The sequence below is a fragment of the Notamacropus eugenii genome, chromosome 3 (assembly GCF_028372415.1).
Source record: "Notamacropus eugenii isolate mMacEug1 chromosome 3, mMacEug1.pri_v2, whole genome shotgun sequence".
NCBI classification, from domain to species: Eukaryota; Metazoa; Chordata; class Mammalia; order Diprotodontia; family Macropodidae; genus Notamacropus; species Notamacropus eugenii.
In genome coordinates this window covers 50,170,354-50,198,188 of record NC_092874.1, presented here as the reverse complement: position 1 = coordinate 50,198,188, position 27,835 = coordinate 50,170,354, and the positions used below count along the sequence as shown (strand labels likewise).

At 40.5% G+C, this 27,835-nt stretch overlaps 3 long non-coding RNA genes across 7 annotated transcripts in view; 1 reads left to right on the top strand and 2 right to left on the bottom strand.

Annotated features, from left to right (window-relative positions):
* LOC140530919 (uncharacterized) overlaps positions 1 to 27,835 on the bottom strand; it is a 949,813-nt gene that overhangs the window by 248,158 nt on the left and 673,820 nt on the right. The window lies entirely within an intron of this gene.
* On the bottom strand, positions 1,375 to 27,566 carry LOC140530937 (uncharacterized). Its single transcript, XR_011976187.1, has 2 exons — positions 27,385 to 27,566; positions 1,375 to 1,675 (listed from the first exon to the last, which is right to left on the bottom strand). It is a non-coding gene; the product is annotated as an uncharacterized lncRNA (long non-coding RNA).
* Positions 10,026 to 18,984, top strand: LOC140530936 (uncharacterized). Of its 2 annotated transcripts, XR_011976186.1 has the most exons (3): positions 10,032 to 11,196; positions 13,169 to 13,254; positions 18,612 to 18,984. It is a non-coding gene; the product is annotated as an uncharacterized lncRNA (long non-coding RNA). The 2 variants fall into 2 exon arrangements; XR_011976185.1 differs by having other exon boundaries at positions 10,026 to 13,254.

Below are 27,835 nucleotides of genomic sequence, written 5' to 3'. Positions count from 1 at the left end.
CCACAATGCTCCCTTCCCTTCCAACCCACTGGAAGTCTCTATACCATTCTCTCTCAGATCTGTAATTTTTTTTTACTTGTTATAATAATAATAGATAGCATTTACATACCTATGTGGTAGGCATTGTGCTAAGCACTTTACAAATATTATCCCCTTTGATCCTCACAACCAGGTAGGGAGATAGGTGCTATTATTATCCCCATTTTACAGTTAGGAAAACTAAGGTAAACAGAGGTTCAGTGACTTGCCCAAGGTGTCTGAGGCTGGATTTGAACCCCAGACTCAGCACTCTATCTACTGTGTGACCTAGCTTCCTCTACTATTTTAGTAATATCTCAGTAGGATAGTATAGCTATATGCTTCATAACCCCTTGACAAGTACCTTACACTTGCTAGAGATATACATATTCCTAGTTGGCAACCTCTGATGTACTCTAACTCCTTCATTTTACAAATAAAGAACCCCGGGGTCAGCCATGTTAAGTGTCTTGCTAAGGAGACATGGTTAGTAAGTGTCAGAGACAAGATTTGAACCCTTGCATTCTCTTCTTCAAACTTAACATGCCATATACTCTGCCCCACCGCCTCTACTGGACAGGCACTTGAAGTACCAAAGAGAGAATCCAGAGGAAGATCTCAGACCAACTGGAAGAAAATCCTTGAGTTAGAACCTTTTGTTTTGCTGATGGGAAATTGAAATTTAGAGAAGGGACATGATTTGTTCATGGCCACATAGCCAGCTGGTGGCAGAATGAGGCCAGCATCCAGGTTTCCTGACTGCCAGCCCAAGGCTCCTTTAACTACAGCACACTGCCTCAAGACACAAAATCAAAATAAACATGAATAAATACAGCATACTTGGGAGTATAATTTTAAAATGTGCAGGCATACTTCTCTAAAAAAGTTGTTCTGGCCAACATCACTTTGCAATAACATCATTAATGCATCATAACTAAGCCCCACCCTAAAGTCAGAATTTCCGGACAGTAATGAATCCAGAAGACCTGCTCGACTCAGTTCTAGTGCCCAGTCTGAGTCTGCTTTTCGCAAGGAGCAAAGTTAAATGTCACTGACGTGAAAACATTTTCTACAGACAGGTCAGGGCCCCATTTACTAGAAAGACTATTGAGTTAATTGTTTCACCTAGCAGCTTTTGGAACACACACACACACACACACACACACACACACGAAATTCTTGAATTTTTTTTAAACCTTTTACTCTAAATTACTACCCCATTGGCTGCCCTGCTCTTCAGTCCCTTGAAAAGAGAGGGTGGGATATCTGGGGGATTTGGTTCCTGAATCCCCAACCTCCAGCTCTCATTACTTCGCAGTTGCTATTTTCCTGGGGAAAGGAATGTATCTGCCCAAGTTGTGGACTATAGATTTTATTTCCTTCACTCTTTCAGCCCCTTGTTTAGAGAAACAATATCCAGACTCACCCAAGAGCTATCATCTCTAGCTCGAATTTAAACTAAAAGTTGGAGGATTCCAAGGGAGGAACTTACCCTCTTTTCCCTTCTCCTTCCAGGATGTAGCCGGATTCTTGGCTTCTTGGTTTCTGACTATCTTTCATTGCTCTGCCCCAACGTCCCTGGTGTCTTGACCTGTTGAGTTTCTACTTCTGCCCTTAGAAGTGCTGCCCAGTTCAAGTCGAATAGGGTCTCAGGTCTCTGTGAAGACCAATTTTAATAAAAGCCCAAGTTTTAGCTATTCACAAACTTTTCATTATATTAATTTTATAATTTATAATTCTATTTATCTTATGAATTTTATTACATGGTTGCTTTGAAACTAACTTCCTCCTAACACAGCATTTTACCTAAAGTTGTGTTTTGGGGAACTCAGGTTACCATAGGCAAGGGTGTGTTTACTGTATACAGTAGGCTATACAGCAGGCTGGGGGAAGACTGTTTCATTATTATGGAAATACTCAATCAAGACTTAAGGCATGGAAGAGGAAGCACCAGAAAGATGGTAGGATGTCAGTGTTAATAAGTCTCAAACTCACTTCAAAGTTTAAAAATATGCCACTTTGATGTCAACCCCCCCAAAACCTAAGTATTTAGGGGGTTTTAACCCCTTTGAGAGTCTCAGTTTCCCCAGATTTTCAGTCTTTGCATTGGGTCAGAATGGGGTGGTCTGTTCAGATTTCTGATTTGCATGGCAACAAGGGTTCACTCACCAAGTTGACTCTCTAAAGCTTTCTGGCCATGGATCCACACCATTGCCACACTGACTAGACCTTGATCACTGAAACTCCTGACAGGTTGGCATGCTACAGGCTCATCTTTAGTAGGCCACCCGTTCAGTTGCACTCACCACCTCCCCACCTCACCCAGACCACTTGCATCGCAGAATCTTTGTTCTGGTTCCTCATACTGCTTGGCATTAGAAGACTGGAAGAAGAAGCTGAGTATGGAGTCACAGGTGCGGTGACTTAACAAGACTTCAACGCCCTTTAAATCAGGGCTCCTTTCACTGAGGGGGTCTATGAACTAGGTATTTTTTAATATTTTAACAACTGTACTTCAATATGATTGGCTTACTTTGTAATCCTAGACATTTTATTTTACACATTAAAAAACATTCTTCTGAGAAGGGGTCCATACTAGAAAACCCCAGGGATCTTTTCATTATGATTATGTCAGGAGGTTGTCTACTTCTACCACTAACATAATCAATAGTACATCACATTCTGTGATCTGTGCTTAACTAGCCAGGTGGCACAGTGGATAGAGCCCTGTGTCTGGAATCAAAAAGACAGGAGTTTGAATCCAACCTCAGACACTTACCAGCTGTGTGACCTTGGGCAAGTCACTTAACCTCTATTTGCCTCAGTTTCCCCACCTGTAAAAGGAAAATAATAACTGCACCTATTTCAAGGATCAGATGAGATAACATTTGTAAAGCATTTTGCAAATCTTAAAGTATTCTATAAGTGCTATTATAGCTATACATGTTTGGAACTACCTCCTTTTCTGCGACATTTTATATCCTTAGATCCCCTATTTTTCCATGCACCTTGATTTTCAAAGCCATGCTGATTAGTAAGTACTTTTGGGCTGGTGGGAATAATCAATGTATTGCAATAAAATAGTAGATGGATAATGACTAACACTCCTGGAAGCTATACTGCTGGTATATTCATTTAAATGGTCTTCTGGATAAGAGAGAAACCCATGGTTTAATATGTATACATTTCCCTCTCTGGCTAGAAATGGAAACTTATTAACTGCAATCTAGGTTGGTGAATCACAGGTATTATCATTAAGGCCTTGACAAAATAATGGAAAACAAGCACACCTCTCAAGGCACCTGGCAGAGAGAATGGGTGGATTTGATCATGGAATCAGGGACTCAGTCTTTTCATGTATGAAATGAGAGCTCTGGATCAGTTTAGGGGGCTGGGGGAAGGGGAAATAAGGGGAAATATTAGCTGCCTACTATGTGCCTGGCACTGTGTGATGTGAACAACTATTATGTTCGCAACAACCCTAGGAGGCAGGTACTATTATTATCCCCATTTTACAGATGAGGACACTGAGGCAAACAGAGGTTAAATGAGTTGCCCAAGGTCACACAGCTAGTACGTATCTATGGCTGGATTTGGACTCCTAGCCACCTATAAGACAGTCTCTAAGATTCTTTCCAGCTTCAGCATTCATAGTTTGAAGGAAACAGAGACCATTTAACAGGGCAGTTCCTTCTCCACTGTCCCATGGGATCATGGATGTAGAGCTGGAAAGGACTTTAACCCAAACCCCTAATTTTAGAGATGTGAAACTGAGACCCAAAGAGGTTAGCTCTCTTGCCTGAGGTCACATGGGCAGAAGTGGCTAAGCTAGACTTGACATCCAAACCACTGGATACAGCTTCAGCACCAAGCTGGGCCCTATACTGACTTGTGCTAATGTTTGGCTTCCTTCCACTTGAGACAATGGACTTGCCTGGAGGTTGGATAATGAAAATTAGGCTAGAGGACTGGGCCTAGCCTGGTGATTGGATCAGGTCAAGAAAGCCTTAGATGACTTCTGTTTTAATATTCAAATGAGACAAGCTTCCTGAGACTATTTCAGCCCAGACTGAAGCGCACACAGAGCACCCAAGTGTAGCCCATTCCAGAACTGCCCAGCACAGCTAACTGGCGGTGGATTTATTCAAGGGGGAATAGAAGGACGACTAACCATACAAAGCCAACAGCTTGTGCATTCTTTTAAACAGACACTAAACTATGAGGAAAATAAATAGAAATGCATCCAAGAGTTATCAGTGTGTTTTCTCTCTGCTTGAGGCTAACACATTTCACAGATCAAGTGGCCTGCTGCCAGTTTTCCCTTTGGGTATTTAAAGGAGTCTTTGCTTAGTTCTAATTAGCAGTGGGGCTTATAAGGAACTCTGTTTGAAAATGCTACCTATGAGAACCTCTACCAGGCAAACCTCTGTCCCTCTGCGGTCATGCCTGGAGCACATGAGGCTTCGGGAGTTGGCCCAGCAGTTGGCCCGTAGGACCTAACTTTCATCCATTTGCCAATTGCTGAATAATTGCCATCTGTGAGAAAAGCCACATTTGAATATTTTTTGTTGATATTTTATGGTGTTTGTTTCTCTAGCTGAGAAATCCTAGTCATGGATGTTGTGAACTGTGGGTCTCTACTGTGTGACAGAGGCTGAAAGGTGGAAGGGAGATTTCACTTCCCACCACCATGCCTTTGCATAGGCTCTCTGATATGCTTGGAATGTCCTTTCTCTTCCCTCCCCTCTTAGAACCCTTAGCTTCCTTCAAGGTCTAGTTCAGGTATTACCTCCTACAAGAAGTCTTCCTTGATTCCCCTAATTTGTTTGTGTTCTCCTCTTCCCAAAATCATGTCATATTTATCAAGCTGCTTAAATGTTTCACTAACCATAAGAATGGAAGAGGAGGGGGAGAGAAACAAGAACTTTCCTAAGACATCGTTAGTAAAATAATTCAAAAATATTTTCCCTACGAATGCACCCTCCAACGTAACCAAGAAAAATCAATGTTTGCTTCTTTTTAAGCTTATGTGAAATACAAAAATAAGTCACAGATATGTTAGTAGGACTTAGCATAGCACATATGTTCCAAAGGGCATAAACCTCCTGGTCCATATATAAAACAAATCAAATCTTCTATTTTTGCAACCAGTTCAGAATTCATGGAAAGAACAGTGACCTAGGAAGCAAAGGTTCTAAGTGGACAGAGGGCTGCCCTCAGAGTTTGGAAGACCTGAGTTCAAAATATGTCCATGACGTATATTGGCTGTATGACCCTGTGCCCCCAGAAAACTCTATAAAACTATAAATTACAGGGCTGATGCAGATCTAGATGGGGAGAGGAAGTTTCCTATACCAAGAAAATCAAAGATCTAATTTTTTTTAAATGAGAGAATGGGGAGGGGAGGAATGACATCAGCCCTGCCAGTCTTACAGAGCTAGTCTGAGGATCCAATTAAGTAATAAGTCAGTCAGCCAGCATTAAGCCCTTATTATGTGCCCGACAAGCCTTCACTAAGCACTAGAGATACAAAGAAAGGTAAAAAAATAAAAACCAACACTCCTATCCTTCATGTGGGCCTTCAATATAACAGAGGAGACAATCTGTAAATATCTAGGTACACAGAGAATATTCACAGTGTAGACGAAGGTAATCTGAAAGGGAGAGGCATTAGAAGCTGAGGGAGGAGGTGAGGGGAGAGAAAAGGTATAAAAGCCTCCTGCAGATGGGATTTGAGATGAGCACAGGGCAGCTAAGAAGCAGAGATGACAAGGGACAGCCTTCCAGTCAAGGAGAAGAGCTGGTGCAAAGGCATGGAGGTGGGACATGGAGTGTTGTGTTTGAGGAACTACAAATAGGTCAATGTGTAGAGGGGAATAAGACTGGAAAGAGAGAGAGGCCAGATTGTGAAGAGAGAGAGGCCAAAGGACTTCATATTTAATCCTGGAAGTGATAGGGAATCACTGGTGTTTACTGAACAAGGGAACTTGGTCACCACTTATACTTTAGATAAATCTCCTTGACAGCTAAATGGAGGATAACCGGAGTGGGGAAGAGACCTAAGGCAAAAAGACATGCTAGAAAACTGCTGCAGTAATCTAGGGACTGAATGGAGTTGTGCCTATGTGTGTAGAGAAAGAAGATTATACATACAAGATATTGGGAAAGTAGAAACAAACAAGATTTGTCAACAGAGTAGGTAGGGAGGATGAGAGGCTCCCAAGTGAGAAGTCCAGATAACACCAAGGTTGCAACCCTATGTCACTGGAAGAGTGGCAGTACCATGGACAGAACATGGGGAATTCAGAAAGAAAGAAAGTTGGGCAGGAGGGGCAGAGATAGTGGATTCTGTTTTGGACCTTGTTAAGCTGAAGATATCTATAGGACATCTAGTTTGAAAGATCCAAGAGGGAGTTGGAGATATGATACTGAAACTCGTCAGACACTAGGACTAAATTTCTTCATCTGGGAATCATCCTACATAGAGATGATAATTGAATTTATGGGAGCTGCTGAGATCTATACGAAAAGTATAGAGAGAAAAGGGAAGATGTCCTGAGATAGCACCTAAAGGGATACTCAAGGTTAGCGGGCATGACATGAACAAAGAACCAGTAAAGGAGTCTATGAAGGAGAAGTCAGGAGTAAGCAGTATCACAGAAACCTAGGGAGGACAGAGTATCCAGGAGAGGACAAGGTGCAAGAGAATTGAAAAAACCCAATAGATCTGGCCATTAAGAGATCACTGGAAACTTTGGGGAGAGCCATTTCAATTGCAAAAGTCAGATTACAGAGGGCTTGGGATCAAGTGAGAGGGAAATGGAGGAGCTGATCATAGATGCCTTTCTCAAGAGATTTAGCCAAAATGAAAGGGAAAATGCTTTTAAAAATATAAGATACATATTAAGAGAAGGGTAGAAAGGAGGTAACTTAATATAATGGAAAGTATCCTGGAGCCACACCTGAGTTTAAATCCTGTTGTGGAGGCACATTACATTCTAGTAGAGGCCCCTCCTTGGCAAACTTATGAGGCATTGCATGTGTTCAATCATTTTCAATCACATTGAATTCTTCCTGTCCACATTTGAGGTTTTCTTGGCAAAGATACTGAGTTGTTATTTCCTTCTCCAGGTCATTTTACAAATTAGGAAACTGAGGCAAACAGGGTTAAGTGACTTGCTCAAGGTTACACAATTGGTAAGTTTCTCTCTCCCAAGTATTCAGTGCCCCATGCTGGCACCTTACTCAGGTCTGACTGAAGCAACTTAACATCCCTAGGTCTCAATTTCCTCAGACATAGAATGAATTATGGACTACATGGTCTCTAAGGTTCCCCCTCAAGCTCCAGATCTAAGATCCTATGAATGTTTTTCATTTTTATCTTAGTATTCCAAAACCTGGTACATTATCTGGCATGCAGAAAACATTTAATTCTTGTCCTTAATTCTCTCATCTGTAAAATGGGTATACTACCTGGGGATAACAACACCCACAGAGTACTTGTGAAGCACAGTGGAAGATATGCTAGATTTGGACTCAGAGAACCTGGCTTCAACTCTTGACTCAGCTGCTTACTAGCTGTGTGACCTTGGATGAGTGAAGTAAGTTCTCTGGGCCTCAGTTTCCTTCTCTGTAAAATAAGGAGGTTTGATCCAATTATCTCTCAAAGCTTCCAGTTCTAAAGTTCTAATCCTAATTATCATCATCCATTTCCAAGCTGATCCACCAGATGGCAGCATAAGCTAACTCTTCTAGGTGAACCCTCTGCAAAGCAGGTTTTCAAATCTATTTCCTTTTCCACACATCTAAAGGATTTAACTGAACTGTACCAGATGTATAGTGGGCACTGGATAAATGCTGCACGGTTGACCAATCAATCAATAGATTACTCATAAAGTGTTATTAAGCATCTACTTTGCTCCAAGCACTATAGCTGGGTGCTGGGGATAAAGGAGAAAGAATGAAATGATCCTACTTGAAATGACTTTACAATCTAATGGCAGGAAGGGGAAAGGACAAATATGTATAAAAAATATTCATCGCAGATATAAAGCTGATACATATATGTATGTGCATGTGCATTTACGTATTTACACTTATACACCCACAAAGTAGTTAAATACAAGGGAATTTGGGAGGGAGGCAGGGGTCTGAGGGCAGAAGAAGGTGCCTAAGTCACATTTCAAAGAAGGAGAGGGACCTCTTGAAGTAGAGGCAAGAAAGAAATGTATTCCAGGCATGGGAGGCAGTCAGTGCAAGGACAAAGAAATAAGAGATGATCTGGTGAATGAAGAAAGACAGGCTGATTCCCAGAGTTTTAGAGGGAGAGAAACTTCCCAAAAGGCTGAAAAGGTAGTTGAAACCCAGGTTAGGTAGGTTAGTTTTCTGAAATACAACCATCCTTGATTTTGTTATTTAAATAACAGTTGCGACTTTTACTTTATAAAAGTTTAAAAAGTGGAATATCCTATAGTAACAGAGAATGTGAAAAGTAAAACACAATGTAAAAAAAATATTAAGGCTTTTTTTTTCTTCAAGTAATCACTATCCATAATGAAATTCTGTCTAATCTTAATATCTGTAACAATTGTACTCCAATAGAAAATAGTGGAGACACAGATCCTTCTTGGGGGCAGCTATTGCGTAAAGTACCACACCTAAAGTGAGGAAGATTGATCTTGAATTCAGATCTGACCTCTGACACATGCAAGCTGTGTGACTTTGGGCAAGTCACTTAACCCTATTTGCCTCAGTTTCCTCATCTGTAAAAGAAGCTGAAGAGGAAAATGGCAAACCACTCTAGTATCTTTGCCAAGAAAACCCCAGATGGGGTCATGAAGAGTCCAACAGGACTGAAACAAGTCAGCAACAGCAACAACAGCTAAAGTCCTTTTACTTTGCAGGAGGAATGCATTCTGAGAAACTACCATCACCCATCTTCCCAACTCCCAAACAGCATTTCGGAAGTCAGATCACCCCACACGAGAAAAGCCTCATCCAGACATAACAGGAAGAGAACAAACGTGTACAGCTCCTACTATCTGCAAGGCCCTGGGCTAAGTGTTCTACATATGTCATTTCTTTTGATTTCCACAACAACCTTGGGAGTTGGGTCATACTATTATCTCCATTTCACAGCTGAAGAAACCAAGACAAACAAAGGTAAACTGACTTGCCCAAGGTCACATAGCTAGTAAATATGAGCGGGAGAGGGAGATGGAACTCCTGTCTCCCAGACTCTAGGCCCAGTGCTAGATACACTGAATCACCTAACCACCTAACATGAAAAAGGTATAGAGATACAGTTCTAATGAATGGCCACTACCGGGAATGCACCAGCACCCTCCTTCGTGGGAGGGCAGGTCACTGTGTCCAAAGACTAACCATAACAACATACTATGAGAGACCTTGTGGATTTGGAGTTAGAGGTTCAAATCCTGACCCTGGTACGTACTAGCTAACTAGTGCCTTCATTTCCCACTGCTGGACATTTCTCTATCATGTCCCCAGGAACCCTCTCATCCTGCAACATCACATCAGACCTGGAACTCATGCCTTGTCAGGATCCTCTGTGTCTGAGATCCTTTTTGATTGGAGGGCAGAATGGAGATAACAACACACACACACACACACACACACACACACACACACACACACACACACACACACACACACACACTGCCTTCCTCCCCTCCCTTTTCAGCTTCCTTTTGCATGTTTTCTTCCCCCTTAAGATTATAAACTCTTTGAGGATAGGGACAATCTTTTGCCTTGCTTTACGTCAGCCGTAAATGTTTATTGACTCTGATCTTGGGCATATCCCTTTCCCTTTCCAGACTTTGGTTTGTTCACCTGTAAAATGGGAAAAATGAATCAAACTAGGTAAGTTTAAGTGACCCTTCTAGCTGTAAATCGATCAGCCTATGATTCTAAGTACCGAGTCTCTGGGAAATTGTTCCCATTGGGAAACAGAAAGCTCCTTACCAGGAGGGATTGTTTCCATTTTTGTATTTTCACTCCCAAGGCCTGGTATACAGTAAACATTTCATAAATGCATGTCGGTTGACTGAGGAAAGAGGAAATAGAAGGGAGGACAGGGATAAAAGTTCTAATCCCAGACCCCAATCCCTAGGAAAAAGAAGCAGAGGAGGGACCCTGGGAGTCCTGGAAGGGGTTCAAACTCGTTCCCACCACTACCCCAGGTCCAGCCAATAGTGCCACACTCATAGCTAACAGGAGGCTGAGGAGAACAGCTTAGGGTCTTTTTATCCTGCCCTGGGTCAAAGTAGTAATCCAGGCTCCAATGGGCTGGGTACCATAAAGAGTTGTATCATGGCTAAGGTCACGGTCACGATGTCTAAGCCGCCGCAATGACTTGCAACTCTTTCTCCCCTCACCACTGGTCACAGCCTGGGTGGAGGCCCCTGCACACAGCCACAAACTCCTGCGGAGCTGAGAGTCCAAAGGAGAAGTTAGCAAGGAATTTAGGAAGGAACCAAAATGGAGTGCAGCCCTCGCCGATGCAGCCAGGGTAGCCGTCCTGTCCTCAGCAGCTCCGGCCGCTTTTCTAGGCCGGGGGAATGCATCAAGGTCCAGTAGAGCAGGTGCCAGCAGATGGCAGCAGGAGACCACGGGAGGATGCAGCAGCATGCCCACGCCTGCCTTGTCTCTACCTGTGGTCACGCAGCGTGCGCCAGGAGGACCACCTGCCTCATCTCCATCGCGCTGCTGCTCATTCGCAGCAGCAACCAGCAGTCGTGATGACAATAATGACGACATGAACCACAGCCGGCATTTACCGAGCGCTGAAAGCCTCTCAAAGAGCTTTACATCCATCCTTAATTCTGCGTTTCTTGGTTTATTCAACGGCTGCTGCCCCCACAATTGTTCTACACCAGAGATGGGGGGGGTGGGGGGCGGGAGGCAGAGAGAGAGAGAGATTGCTCCACCCATGATTGTTCCACACACGCATACACTCCCAGGGTTGTAGAAGCTGGCTCAGGTGGTAAAGATATCGATTTGAAGGCTTTCATTATTATTTTGTTGGCAATCAACCGTCCAAAAAATGCCATTTTGTGCGCGCATCAAACTTGGAGGTTAACACTGGAGACCGTGTGTGATCTGAGCCCACCGGCGGTGCACCTTACAGTTTAGCAAAATCAGCTCGAGAAACAATAGGTAAGCAACTCGTAGATCGAATTTCGTTAGCAGAGACCAACTGGTCAGTCCTGCATTCTTTGACCCTATGAGGGTTTGAGGTTGGAGTACTGTTTGTGTCTTGGTAGATTTTTCCTGATTCCAGGAATTAATTGTTTCTGAGGCATAATATTTTGAAAAGATTATGCGTTTGTTTTTCATATGTTTGTGGGTTAGAATGTTTAACTAAAAAGTAATAATAATTTGGAAGAAGTCAAAGGAAGCAAGCCTCAGGGTAGCGATCTCGTGAAGCTTCCGCCTACATTCATTGTGCGGGCTGCTACTATCTCCAACAAAAGGCTTCTCTGGCTTTGGGACTGCCACTGGCTGGTGTCTGGTCTGCCTCACTGTGCTGCATTCAAATCTGCTGGAGAAAAGAGTTCAGAACAGCCATCTCCTCTTTGTTGTGGAAAAAAATGAAACTGATTAGAAAGACAGTACTACCGAGACGTTAAAAATGTGATTGACACTTAGATTACAGATCAAGCTGTCCTTAAAAGAAAATGAGGGGGGAATGGAGAGAGGGTGGTTAGAGACAGCACTGGGAATGATGTCCAGGGCTGGATTAGTTCAGTCAGGCATTAAACACTTATTAAATGCCAGACACCGTGTTAAACGGCAGGGATTAATTGCCAGTAAAGCATCATTATCCCTGTGATCTTTCCAAATATGAGAGTCTTAAAAAGGATTTTTTAAAAATCTTTTTGTAAAAATAAATAAATAAAATTCCTTCAGTTACTTTAAAAAAAAATCTTTTCATCACCTTGATTTCGAAGTCACTTTCATCTCACCATTTCACAAAATCCCAAGATCCCAGAAAGTCCTCCCGAACCCCAAGAGCCATCCTTTGTGACAAAGAAGGACAATGTAAATAACCAAATGTATCAACTCAGTCTGATGGCAATATTCCAAACCCACAGTCCCCCTTTTCCATAAAGGGGAAGAGGTCCATTTCCTCCTCTCCTCTCTGGGGACAAACTTAATCATTATAATTAAACAGCATTCAGTTTCAATTTTATTGTTGTTGTTGTTGTTTCTATTTATATCATCATAGTCATTGTGTACTTTGTTTTCTGGTTCTTCATTTTGTATCAGTTCATTTATGTGTGACACCCTCTCTCAGCTGCTTCATCCAATTTGCACTCAGTGGAACTGGGTTCCCAGAGGGCAGCTACTAGCTCAGGTTCTAGACTAGGGTACTCATCAGAAGATTGCCTCTTCCATTATCACCACTCTCTCACTTATCATTTGTCTTTAACATAATTGGTCTGTAATATAATAATATTCTAGGGTGAGGACAAGCAGAGCCTCCACGATGTACTTATGGAAGGATATAGACAACAGTCACAAAAGATAAGAAGACATGGGTAGATTACAATCTGTAATACTCCGTATGAATTTTTGGGGTAGATGCTCGAAATTTGCGCATCCCACATTTTACTTTGTGCTGTCTCAATTCTGCTTTGCTCATGTAACACAGCACCGTTTCTGATGTGGGCACATCATGCTGAGCGGTCCTGTGCCAGTGTCTCCCATTTGGCACAGTCAAATCCAAAGTTCTTGAGAGAGACCTTGAGAGTGTCCTTGTATCGCTTCTTCTGACCACCATGTGATCGCCTGCCCCATGTGAATTCTCCATAAAATAGTATTTTTGGAAAGCGTGTATTTTGCATTCGAACAACATGGCCAGCCCATCAGAGCTGCACTCTCTGAAGCATAGTTTGAATGCTTGGCAGTTCACTCGAGCAAGGACTTCAGTGTCTGGTACCTTATCCTGCCAGGTGATCCTCAGAATCTTCCTAAGACAGAATGGAAGCGATTTGGTTTCTTGGCCTGGTGCTGGTAAACCATCCATGTTTCACAGGCATACAACAATGAGGTCAGCACAACAGCTCTGTAGACCTTCAGTTTGGTAGTCAGTCTAATACCTCTTCTCTCCCAAACTTTTCTTCAGAGTCTCCCAAACACTGAGTTAGCTCTGGCAACGCATGCATCAACTTCATTGTCAATGTGTCCATCCCTGGAAGGTACACTACTAAGGTAAGTGAACTTATCCACAGCATTCAAAACTTCTCCATTTGTTGTAATCAATGGTTTCAAGTATGGATGGTGTGCTGGTGGCTGATGGAGCACCTGTGTTTTCTTGGTGTTAATTGTTAGGCCAAAATGAGCACAGGCAGCAGAGAACTGATCCATACTTTGTTGCATCTCAGCTTCAGAGGCTGCATTGAGTGCACAATCATCTGCAAACAGAAAATCATGCACCAACACTCCCTCCACTTTGGTCTTGGCTTATAGCCTTTTCAAACTGAAGAACTTACCATCACTATGGTGGTTGACCTTGATGTCGTGTTCATCCTCAGTGAAAGCATTTGACAACATGGCTGAAAACATCATGCTAAAAAGCATGGGAGCAAGCACACAGCCCTGTTTCACTCCACTGGTGACTGGGAAGGCACAAGAGCTTTGTCCACTGTCCAAAACCCAGGCAAACATGCCAACATGAAATTGATGCGCAATACTGATGAACTTCTCTAGGCAACCAAATTTTGACATAATTTTCCATAAGCCCTCATGACTAACAAAGTCACACGTTGTGTACAGGCCTCTGTTCTGCTCCTGACATTTATCATGGAGTTGTCGGGCAGCAAACACCATATCGACTGTTCCTTGGCCCTTTCTGAAGCCACACTGGTTCTCAGATAGATGACCATCTCCCAGGTGAAGGATCAGTCTATTAAGGAGGACTCTTGCAAGAATCTTGCCAGCAATGACCAAGAGAGAGACCCCCCTGTGATTGTCGCAGGAATATCTATTCCCTTGACCTTTATAGAGACAGACAATGGAGGCATCCTTGAACTCCTGGGGGATAACTTCCTCTTGCCATATAACCTGGAAAATCTCAGTCAGTTTTTGTACGATCTTGTAGACCTTGTAGATCTCAGCTGGAATAGAACGAGCACCAGGTGCTTTGTCACATGAAAGGAGCCTAATGGCCCTCAAAACCTCTTCTTCAGTTGGAAGTTCAGCTAAGGAGGGATTGACTTCAACCTGAGGTAAACAGTCAATGGCCTCAGCATTGATCGATGATAGTCTGTTGAGAATACAATGTAAGTGTTCAGCCCATCTCTCTAGAATCATGTCCTTATCACTAATCAATGTGGCTCCATCAGCACTGAGTAATTATTGGAAAGACAAATACAAACAGAAATAGAAAGAGTCTTTGCCTTCAAGGAGCTTTGCTGATAGGAGGAAGAAACACAGAAAAAAGAACTGAACAGGGGTGGGAGGAAGGACAGGGATGAAGGTATCCAGGGTCAGAAGCATCGCTAGGCACAGAATGAAGAATGACTAGTCTGACTTCTTCAAAATGGACATTCTCGGAGGAAGTCACCAAAGAGAGAAAGGGGCTGGCATGGCAGATGGATATGGCAGGGTGACGAGGTCTATCCAGTAATCTCTGTAATTATATTGATTGAAGACAGAGGCCCCAGAAGAGAAAGATAGATTTGGGAAGTCCAACAAGAGAACAATGTATACAGTCCTCACCGTTCAAATGAACACATCACCAAATGGCAGCCAAACTCAAATTAATTTCTATGGTCCTAAAAAACTGGATGGAACATTCGCCTCCTTTCTGTTGACACGTCAAAGATACAGTGGAAAGAGCACTGGTTCAGTCAGAGAATCGAGCTTCTGATGCTCACTGTCTTTGTGACTTTGAGCCTCGAGCCTCAGTTTCCTCATCTATAAATAAGGGCTTTGGAGAGGACGACCTTTGAGTTCCCTTCCAGTTCTCAATCTATGGTCCTTATGTTGTTGGTTTACTTACTTGTTTTTCTGCAGTCGTTAATTAAGGTAACCCAAGGGAAAGTTGCATGTGGTGGGGTTGGGGGTGGGGGGGTATGTTGGGAAATGATTGTAATGTAAAAAAACTTTTACAATAAAACCTTTCAAAATGTTTTATTTAATTTTAATTTATGAAATAAAACAAGCAAAATGTAGCGAATGGAAAAAAAAGATGATGAAGTTGCAAATCTAGTAAGTTCAACTTACTGTTCCCTTTAAATATATAACAAAGTATCTTTTTTCCTTTCTCCGCCCCACCCCCCAGCCCTAGAGAAGTTTACCATGAGACACAAATATGTATATATATGTGTATATATATATATATATATATATGTAAAATCATTCTATACATACTTCTATTCATCAGTTCTTTCTCTGGATGCAGACAGCCTCTTCCTTCATCTGTCCCTTGTAGTTCACTTGGGTATGTATAATAATCAAAATGACTGATTCCCTCAAAGCTGTTCTTAAAACAATTTTGCTGTTACTGTATACAATGTTTTCTTGGTTCTGCCCATTTCACTCTTCATTATTTCATGCAAGTCTGTCCATTGTTTTTCTAAGATCAACAAGCTCATCTTTATAGCACAGTAGTATTCCACCACAATCATAAACCACAACTTGTTCAGCTATTCCCCAATTGATGGGAATTCCCTCAGTTTCCCGTTCCTTGCCGCCACAAACACAGCTGCTATAAATATTTCAGAACATACAGGTTCTTTTCATCTTTGGAATGATCATCCAATCATCTTTGGAAATAAACCTAGTAGTGGTATTGCTGGGTCAAAGTGTACAGGCAGTTTAAGAATTCCTTAGGCATAATTCCAGATTGTTTTCCAAAATGGTTGGATCAGTTCACAATTCCACCAGTAGGGTATTAGCGTACCAATTTTTCCTCACCCCCTCCAACATTTCTTCTGATGAAAAAATCCAAACAATTTATAGTCCTATGAAAAATGCTCTAAATCTGCATTGATTAGAGCAATGCAAATTAAAATAAAATATCTTTTTTTAAAACATGCAGAAAATGGGACTGGGACAGAATAACCCAGGTTCTCAACTCACACAAACAACAGTGTCCTTTAGGCTCTGATTTTCCCTCATCTGGACTACTGGAATTGCCTCCTAACTAACCTCCTTGCCTCAGGTCTCCTCTCATTCCAGTCCATCATCCACACAGCTGCCAAAATTACATTTCTACAATATATCTGACCATGCTACTGGCTTCCCAAGACGCACTGGTGACCACCCTGTTTGGCATTTCATGCCCTCCCTATTCTGTCTGGCCCCATTCTTCCTTCTCGGCTTTGTTGCATGTTGCTTCCTTTCATATCCCCTGTGTTCCAGCCAAATAGGTCTGTTAGCTATTCCAGAAACTCAATATTCCATCTCCGGTCTCTGACTCTGCACAGGATATTCATCGTGCCTAAAATACATACCCTTCTCACTTCTGACTCCTGGAATCACTAACTTTCTTCTAGGCTTAGCCCAAGGGCCACCTCTTAGCCAAAGCTAATCCTGACCTCTTCAATTACTGATTCTCTTCCCTTTCCCCCTCCTAAGTCTGTTTTTATTTACTCTTTAAAATGTTGTATATGATCGATATATATGTATGTACATATATATCTTACATATTTATTGATTTGTATATATATTGTTTCCAATAGAATGTAGGTTCAAAAACATGTACATTCAATCATCAGAAGGACTTAGTGTTTAATGAGCATTCTGTTTTCAGGTCCCAAAGAGCTCCATTCTCCTAATACCAGTTTTTGTTTTTTTGACTGGAGCCAATGGTCTGTGCTGTTTTGTCACTCAATGAAGTGGGAAGATTCCACTAGAGGGGCAGAAAGAAGGTAACCCTCCTCAAACAGTCCAACGTGACCCCAGGTATCTGTCCCAGGTCCCCATCCCAGTCCCCCAGAGTAGGTGGGCCTGTCAACTTAGAGAAGTGATTTCTAGACTACCCTAGCCATGAACACTGGCTCTGAAATCAGAGGACTTAGTTTCAAATCCTATTTCTGGCACTTATGACCTGTGTGACCTTGGAAGAGATACAACAGGCCTCAGTGTAGTCATATGAAAAAATGCTCTAAATTACTATTGATTAAAGAAATGCAAGTTAAAACAACTCTTAGGCATCATCTCACACCTATCAGATTGGCTAAAATGATAGAAGGTAACAATGACAAATGTTGAAGGGGATATGGAAAAATTGAGACAATAATATCCTACTGGTGGAACTGTGAACTGATCCAACTATTCTGGAGAGCAATTTGGAATTATGCTCAAGAGTTATAAAACTGTATGCCTTTTGACCCAACAATACCACTATTAGGTCTGTTTCCCAAGGAGATCAGGGGAAAAAGAAAAGAACTACATGTTCTAAAATATTTATAGTAGCTCTCTTTGTAGTAGCAAGGAACTGGAAATTAAGAGGATGCCCATCAATGGGGAATGGCTAAACAGGTTTCAATATATAATTGCTATGGAATGTAACTGTGCTGTAAGAAATGATGAGCTCAATGCTCTTGAGAAAACATGAACAGACTTGGATGAAATAATGAAGAGTGAAATAAGCAGAACCAAGAGAACATTGTATACAGTAACAGCAATATTGTTCAAAGAGTAAATGGGAATGACTAAGCTATTCTGAGTATTCTAAATATTCAAATCAACAACAAAGAACCTATGAAGGAAGATGGTATCCACGTCCAGAGAAAAAAACTGATAAAAAGAAATATGTGTAGCATGATTTTACATACATATCATACATGTGGACATATATATATTATATATTACACGTAACATATATATACATATCTGTGTTATATGGAGGAATTCTTTAGTGCATGGTGAGGAAGGAGGGAAACAGTTCAGAATTTAAAATGTAACAAAAAAATTAAATTGAATTAAAAAAAGGAGAGGCAAACAAAAATAGTTATTTGTTCAAAGCTGTTCATAGTAGCAAAGTATGTCATTGTAAAAAGCTAAATCCTAAATGGCCAATGATAGGTGAGAAAATTCATGTAATGAGAAGCAGGACATTAAAGTAGTGGACCATTGACCTCAAAACCAAGAAAACCAAGATTCACATGTAATCCTGGATAACTCACAACCTCTCAGTTCCTTAAATAATGCTCTAAGAGCAAGTTTCAGAGTAGATGCTAATTTTTATTGGTAGAGAAAGTTCCTCAACAGAGATTCCTGTGCAGACTAATGAGAGGTGAGATAAAAGCAAATATGAATGTGATGGAATGCTACAATGCACAGTTAAGACAGTTAAACATAAAGAATCCAGACATCTAAAAAGAATTCTGTGAAATAATGTAAACTGAAAAGAAGAGAGAGGACACGATAACTATGCTCAGATGAGTAAAAACAAGAATGAGAATGAATAGACAAAGAATCCTAATGGGAACTTGGAAAGACAAAAAACTGTTGAACTTTATACACTGAAATTAATTGAAATGTAAAGATTGACTAAGCAACCGTAAACTGGTTGAATTGATGTGAATTTTTAATAAAATACTTACATTTTTTTAAAGGGAGGAAAGGCAAGTTTGGAGTAAACACCAATTCAGAGAAAATACACAAAGAAATCCACAGAAAGCAGGGCAGAGATTAACAAAAGGATGCAAGTTCCAAAGCCTCTCTGAAGTCAGTACCAGAACGTTCATCAGGATGGGGGTTAACAGTTCATGCTTGGATAATCTTCAGCCTATGCCGGCTTTGAACTCTACCTGTCTATGCCTTCTAATTCCCACTGCAGCCTTGACAGAGATACTCACACTTCAGGGTTTTATTTGCACTTGTTTATGTTCCTAAAAAACAATCCTCTGCTCATACGTTTAAAGGGACATTGTCAGCCATCCAGAGTGTATAGAGAAGTCTATTAAAAAGTCTATTAAAAATTAAAAATTTTCTCCTGCCCCTTTTTTCTATCCTAAGGCTGGTTTATTGACCTCTCTCTGCTCTTTCTCTCCCTCTGTACCAGTCTCTCTCAAACAGTCTCTCTGTTGGCTTTGAACAACAAATGAGTTGTCCTTGATCACTGTTGTTACCCAGTAGCTGGAGGGAATAAATGAATGCCCCACCATCTCTTCCTCACCATCTCTTTTCTTTCCCCTCATGGGATAATGCACACCCTAGGGTCTGTCTTTGTCCTTTCTCTCTCACAACTCGTAGTTCAGTTATTTTTAACTCAAGTAAAATATTTCTCCTAAATCCCTCTCTCTGTTCTTTGCATATGGTGTTTAATAAATGTTTGTTGAACTGAATCAAACATAATCTAGATGCGTTAGAACATAAAATGTTTATAGAAAAATACTGTGAAATAAGGCTGGAAAGGTAATTTGGCACCCCCTTGCAGGAGACCTTGAGTGCTATACCAAGGAATATGTATTTTTATCCTATAGGGAAAAGGGAGGCACTTGTGGTTTTTAAGCAAAGAGTGATGATCAGGTCTGTGCTTTAGAAAGATTATTTTAGTAATTGGGGTATGGATTGGAGTAGGAAGAGATGAGAGGCATAGAGGTCAATTAGGAGCCTAGAACAAGAGCCCAAGTAAGAAGAAACCCTGATTCTGGTGGTGGTTATATGATTTTTAAAAAGGGGACGGATAAGTGAGTTGACAGTACTTAAGAACTAATTGGATGAAGGAGATGAGGGAAAAGGGAGAGTCCAAAATTGCTGAGGTTTCGATGAAAAAAGAATACTAAAGTAGTCTGGCAGAAGCTAGAAACATCTCACACCCTGTAGCAAGATAAGCTCAAAATGGGTATATGATTCATACATACATAAAAAAGTGACAGCAAATCAGAACATGGAAGAAATTGCCTGTCAGATATATGGATATGGGAAGAAGAGTTCATAACCAAAGTAAAAATAGAAAGGTTCATAGTAGGTCATGTGGATAATTTTCATTATATAAAATTTTGTTTCTGTACCAGCAAAACCAATGCTGCTAAAATTAGAAGAAAAGTAGAAACAGAAAGAAATCTTTGTAGCAAATTTCTCTGATAAAGATCTCAATTCTCAAATACATGGGAAACTTAGCCAAATGTATAAAAATAAGAACCCTTTTCCAATTGATATATGGTCAAAGTACATGAACAGGCAATCTTCAGAGGAAGAAATCCAAGCTATCCGTAGTCATATGAAAAAGTGCTGTAAATCCGTGATGTCAAACTCAAAAGCAAAGCAAAACAGGAGCCACTAAATCATACATACGGATTGCTGCAAACCACATATTTTCTCAGAAAATCACATATTAGCATTTTGTACACACACACATATATGTGTACATATGTGTGTGTGCATGTGTCCATGTGGTATTTTCATTTATTTGGTTCAACATTTCCCAGTTACATTTTAATCTGGCCTGTAGGCCATGTGTTTGATACTCCTGCTCTAGACTACTAATAATTAGAAAACTACCAGTTTGAAAACTCTGAGGTTCCACTTCACATCCATCAAATTGTGTAAGAGAACCAAAAAGATCAAGGACAAATGCAAGAGGGTCTGTGGGAAAAGAGGTACACTAAGGCTCTACTGGTGGAGCTGTGAACTAGTCCACCCATTCTACAAAGCAGTTTGGAATTATATCTCAAGAGGTATTAAACTGTATATATCTTTTTTACCCAACAATACTGTGTAATGGTAATTATGAGAGTTAAAGATCTTCCCCACCCATTAATGGGCCTGCCCATTTAGGGAAGCTTGATTAGGGGAGGCCCACACATTTTGTTAATTTTCTAATGAGGCACTGGTTCTCTAGGATTGTGGATGCCCTCTAGCTCTGAAAAGTGTATAAATACTCTGAGGTGAGGTTTTACTTCGGGAGCTTACTCATTGGAAGTGTTTGTTTGGCCAGATGAAACTTTGGGCAGCCACAAAGGAGCTCCAGGCTTTGAAAACCCAGAAGTTGGTGCTTCACTCTCTGGTAACTATGTATGTATGGTCAGACAGTTGGATCTGCCTGCTCATCTGTGATGTTATGTATTGTTTACGTCAGACAGTTGGGAGCCCTATCTGTAGGTTGATCTTTGTTTCTCTATTTTCTCTGAAGGTCAGGATGCTGACTTTTTCCCCTGAACCAAGTGAATGATACATGTGCTTGATTAAAGTGATTGTTGACCCCTCAAAAGTTGCTTTCCTTTTAGAAAAGCAGATCTAAGAACTTGTACAGTAGGTCCTCCTGTATATGGCGGGGTCCTTTCTGTTACATACTGCTACTAAGTCTATACTCCAAAAAGATCAAAGAAAGAGAAAAAGAGAAATATGCAGAAAATATTTATAGTATGTCTTTTTGGTAGTGGCAAGGAAAAGGAAAATGAGGAAATGGCTATCAGCTGGGGAATAGACGAACAAGTCATGGTATATAAATGTGATGGAATGCTGTTGTGCTTTAAGAAATGATGAAGAGGATGATTTCAGAAAAACCTAGCAAGACTTGCATGCAATGATGCAAAGTAAGGTGAGCAGAACCAAGAGGACGATTTATACAATAACATCAATATTGTAAAAATAATCAGCTTCAAAAGGCTTAATAATTGATCAAAACAATGACCAGCCCCATTTCCAAAGGGCTCATCATGAAGCATGCCATACACCTTCAGATAGAGAGCTGATGCTCTTAGAGTCAAAACTAAAGCATGTTTTCTTCTTTTCCTTCCTTTTTCTTTCCTCTTTCTTTCTTCTTTCCTTTATTTCCTTCTTTCATCCTTTTTTTGACATGGCTAATATAGGAATTTGGTTATTTATAGAGGTATTTATAATGGGTTTTGTTTTTCTTGCCTTATCAATGGATGGCAGAGGGAAGAGAAATAAGAACTGAAAAGAAAATACAATTTTTCAAAAAGAAAAAAGCATTTTAAGCACTAAACATCTAATCTTTTAGAGCAGAAACTGCAAATTGAAAATAATAGTACCATACTGATCATATTATAGGCTATACCCTTAAAATGAAATCTCTTTGGACTAAAAAAAAAAAGTCAAAAGTAAACAGAAAAGTATCAGTTATAACCTGCACATGGGTGTCATATAAATCAGACTAAGTAGAAATCACAGGCTATGTTTGGACCAACAATATGAAGTAATTCTGGGCAGGCATGAAACTGACAACTGCACCCCTCCCTCCAGTGTCCGAGGGAACAGTTTCTCTGTTTTTTCAGGAGAATCAGAGAGCAGAGGCCCCTTCTACCTGGCTGTAGGGTTCAAGTTGTTTACTGCCCCCTCCCAAAGAACAGAAGGTTTTTTAGCCTGCAGAGAATATATAGTTTGTGAATTCCAGAGAGTTCAACAAACCATGGCTGCCTCTGTACCTTCCACGTAGCAGAACAAACAAGTCATAAGGATTGCTTATCTGAATGAATAATCATTTTGCTGCCAGGAACCACGCTCAGAAAAGTCCCTTAAAGCTCTAATACTCATAACCTCAAGGATCAGCTCTTTAATATTTGAAAGATACAACTAATATTAATGGTTAATAATAGCATTTATATAGTGCTTCTAAGTTTGCAAAGCTTAATGTAAGTTCAATACATGTAATGTTTTTGTAATGTGAGTTTACATACATTATATCACTTGATCCTCACTCACAAAAACCCAGGGAGGAGATTCTATCATTATCTCCTTTTTCTAGATGAAGAAATTGAAGCACACGAGACTGAGTGACTTGCCCAAGGTCACACAACTAGCAAGCGTATGAGAGAGGATTTAAACTCAATCCTCCTTACTCCAAGTCCATTCCCACCTCATTGCCCAATAGGAAGAAAGAATAGGTTTGGAAAGAGGAAGACAGGAGCACATATAGAAGGACAGAAAAATATAGGTGCAAGATAGATGGTGATCTCCATTGGGATAGATGTCAGCTAACTCCATTCTCATTTACAAGGATCTATGTGCATTTGCAAGAGTTAATTAATAGCAAAACTACTTGGTCTTTTCAGGGAGTATTCTGAATCGGAATGTATCTCTGACCTCTAATTTGAGTACATATGAACCCAAATCAAATTCAGTATCTGGGAGTCACTAGAAGTTACAATATTTAAATGTCTTAAGGAAAAATTAGAACAATCATCAATTCTGTCATGCTGCAGTGATCTGTGTGCTCCGCAATGCACCAGAGAAAATGATAATATAGATCTCATGCATTTCTTGTATCCATTTAAGTTAACCATCATGAGGGCACTAAATTATCTGCATTCTTTAAACCCTTACTTAAATTTCTTCTCTCGACATATCACTCCCTCAGACTAAATTATTCACCTCACTAAACTCCCTAAGCCAGCGAAACAGATCTGTTTTCCAGCTAAAGTCCTGTTGTCAGAAGAGCTACCTGCTCAACCAGCAAACCTACGATCCTTTCACTTTTAAATCAAAAGATAACGAGGAAGATTCATCATGTCAAAAAATAGATATGTGAAGCTTGAAATCCATCAGACTATTTGTTATACAGCTCCAGGATCGAGAAAACAAAGACACTCTGATTCTTCAGGAGGTATGTATGCATTATCACAACCCGCTGAGGTGAAATGGCTTCGTTACATTTGTGTGACAGTCACCATTTTAACAGCAGTGGGGGACCAAAGGAGCTGAATTCCAGGGCATGGTGGAGGGAAAACACTAGCAAAGGACCTTTGTCCGCATGTGTGACTGTGCCAATGTTGGGAGAGTGCACATAACTTTTAAGTAGGGCTGATTCTTTATTCGCCCACAGTATTCATCAGACTTTTCCTAAGGAAATTCAGGAATGCATTTTTTAATAGACTAGGTGGCTAGTAAATGATTTAAGATTATCAAATTCATAATGGCCTATTTAATATGTCCTGAAAGTACATATACAACAGAGTGGGTACAACATAGGTCTTTCTGTACAACCCTTTATATAAAAACATGATATTTGATTCATTTATAGGATTTAAGAAAAATCTTGGTTCATAATGAAGTATTTGGTATTTCCTTTTTGTTTTATTCCTTTATTTGAAAGTAATGAATCAATGTTAATAAAACCCAACACTCTCACATCAGAAGTATTAAGATTTTTTATTATCTTGAAAATTCAAGAATCTAATTAATCAGCTGTGGCAACCGTTTTGCTACTTAACTCTCTCCAAGGCAGTACAAAATAAATGAGCTAAGATATGTGATTGGTGGAGACAATTAGGGGAAGTAACTGTCCTAATAGACCCTAAACAGAGGTTGCCTCTCTACATTGGTCTAACTTACTTTGTAATCAGTCTCCACTTTACTTTGGACCATAGAGATACAGCCTCTGCACCATCTTGACAAGATCATGGAGTCTTAACATTTTAAAGGTTAGGAGATGTCAGAGTCTTTAACAGCTTGTCAAAGACTGGGCAGATTAGTTGCCAAGGCTGAAAGTGCTTTGGGCTTCTGTTATTGATTGATTATCAACAAAGAAAAGGTCACTCAGTGCTTGGCAACAAGGAAAAGGAAGAGAAAGAGCAAATCATTTATAGGAAAATCAGGAATACTCAGTCAGCAAACATTTATTAAACCCTGTCATATGCCAGAATTTGCCTTCCTACTGGTGGGACTATTTAATATATCGAGGACATGGGTGTAGCTGCTAACTAGGAGGGTCTTTGTTTTCATCCTTCAAAAAGAATAAAAGAAAGAAAAGTTCAAATACGGAAAAAGATACAAAGCAAGCTCACAAGATACAGGCTATCATTATAGCTACATTTATTGACAAACAATATGGTATAGTGGAAAGAATGATAGATTTGGGGAATCTGGGTTGGAATCTCAAGTCTATACTTGTTATGTGTGTCCTTAGGCAAATCACTTCTCAGTTTCCTTACCTGTAAATGCAACTAGATGACTTCTAAAATTCCTCCCAATCTAAACTTCTATTAACCTATGAAAGCTACTGGTTGCCAGTTTCTGGTTCAAAGCCAAGAAAAGCTGTTGAATCCTTTTCAACTGCTACAAAAAAAATAGATTTTTCTTGCTCCTGTTATTATAGTTACTTTGTTAATAATGCAAATCACAACTGACTTATTTTTATGTTTTATGGAATCTGTGATTTCATTCAACTGGGGAATTTCCTCTTTAATGCCGATTGTCTTTTACTTTGCAACTTATAAAGATGATAGAGGCACAGAGAAAAGTGACTTGCCCAGGGTCATGCCGCTTGACCTAGCTCTTCTTGACTCTGTGATCAGCTCTCTAGCCATCAGCCACAGCTACTTCTCAAATAATTATAAAACACAGGAAAACTCTCAGGATAACAGGTGCAGAAAATTTATAATGACACCCTAAACAACCAAATACCGAATTAGATTATTTTTGTCTAACTGAATGGTGCCATAAAAATATTGCAAAGCAATTAGCTCTTAAATATGAATTGATAAAAATCAATAACATACCCTACTATAAGCTGAATAACATTTAAAACTCAGCAGATTAACAACAATTATAATCATAGTATTTATATGGTACTTTGCATTTTGCACAGACGTTTACATGGTATTGTATTTGATCATCACAAGTCTGAGAGGTAGATACTATTATGCCCATTTTACAGATGAAGAAATTGAAACTAACAAACTCTAAGTGACCTACCCAGGTTCACAGCAGTGTCTGAGGCTGGATTTGAACTCGTATCTTTCTCAGTCTTATTCCAGTATTCTATCTACTATGCCACCTAGATGCCTCAAAAAGTTTGAGAGTGATGGATTTGGAGTCACAGTCATTCAGTAAGTCAATAGCATTTACTAAGCACCCACTGTGTGCACCATGCTACCCACTGAGGATATATAGAAAGGCAAAAATGCAACCTTTTCTCTCAAGGACCTCACAGTCTAATGGAAGGCACAATATGCAAATAACTATATACCAATGACACATATATGTCTGTATGTGTATGTATGTGTGCGCGCACACACACTAAATGAAAGGTAATTGTTGAGGGAACCTGGGGAGGATTTGAACATAGTCTTGAAGGAAGATGGGAAACCTTGAGTTACAGGTAAAGAAGAAAAGCATTCTGGGTATGGTGGACAGTCAGGGTAAATGCCTAGAGGGGAGGAGGAAGGAAGATGAAGTGTCATGTGAGGAGCAACACGGAGGTTGGTGTACCTAGATTATAAAAAGAATGCATCAAGCATAGTCAAAAATAAGATCGGAAAGATGTGAAGGGACCAGTTTGTGAAAGGCTTTATGAGTTGTAAAGAATTTCTATTTGATCTTTCAGGAGCAAATCTTGGAACCATTGGAATTTATCAAGTAAAGGGATAACATGGTCATATCTAACGTTTAGGACAATTACATTAGCTGCTGAGTGGAATGGAACAGAGTGGAGAAAGACTTGAGGCAGGAAAGCCTAATAGCTACAGGAGTTGTCCAGGTCTGAGGAAATGAAGGTCTGAACCATGGTGTCCTCAGTGTGAGTGGAGAGGAGACAATATGAGAGATGTTGTAAAGGTAGACACTAGAAATGTAAGTTGAGTGCAAAGGAAGAGTTATGGGTAACCCTGAGGTGGTGAGCCTATATCACTGGGAAGATGGTGGTTTCTTAGAGTGGTAGAGAAGCTGGGAAGGCAGAAGGGTTGGAGGAAAGGGGACAGAGATAATGAGTTCTGTTTTGGACAACTTGAGTTGAAGATGCGTATGGATGCCTATCCAATTTGGGGTGTCCCAAACTGATGGTTGGTAAGGTAGGACTGAAACTCAGTAGGAATATTAGGGCTGGAGATACATTGTACCTGTGAGTATACTTTCTCACCAAAACACCCAGGGTCTGTGGAAAAAATGACATCTACCCTAAAGTACATGGTCATGAAGCACATGTGTAGAGAACAGATGTGGCAAAGGGGTATCTCCTAATTCCTGGTCCTGGAAATTCTTTTCTCCCTTTGTAGATTCCCCATGATGTTTGCTGCAGAGTATGGAGTAAGTAATGGACAAGGTGTGCCACTGCTCAGCCAAGTCAAACTGGGCTTGGCTACTAATAGACTAATTTAAACATGTTGCTTAGCTACCAGTCATAGTTGCTGCTGGGCTGGGCCAAACTGTCCACTTGGCTACTAGGCTAGACGACTCCACTGCTGCTAAACCGACTGTGGATGTCGCTGCTACTCCCACCTTCAACTTGGACCTCTGGGTCCTCTGGGACCTCTGGATCTTCAAAATTGACAGGGTCACCTGGGAACTTCCTGCTTGTAATATTCATTCGCCCTTCCCACTCTCAAGACAAGCTCAAAATAAGCATCCCTTGCCCATAGCCACGAAGGAAAGGGAGAGTTTAAGGCGTTTGTTTGTTTGTTTGTTTGTTTACCTACTTTTGCTTACCGACTAAGTTCTGGTTCAGCACCCCAAGTCATTAGTTCTTCCCACTTCTCAATCAAATAGGAGAGTTCATCCTCATACAATGCCAATCCCCGAGTCTTCATGACTGGGAACTAGCTCCTCTCAAGTTTCCACATGCTCACTTAGGCTGAAACAAAACAGGAAATATCTGTTCAGCCCATTAAAATTAGAAATGGCAGTTAGGTCACATAAAGATGAGGTTTCTCAAACATGTGATATCCAGAATTTTGAAAGTCACTCTTACCCATTCTCCAACCCCCATGATAACAACTTTCACAGAACAGAAAATGAAACTTTACAGGCCTTGGCCCAGATGACTGATGAGAAACTTCATGAGCTACAAATGTCTGAGTCAGTGCTTTCTGAGGCAAACCTTTCAAAAACTCTGAAATCCCAAATACCTAACTACCTCATTTACTCTATGTCTACACGC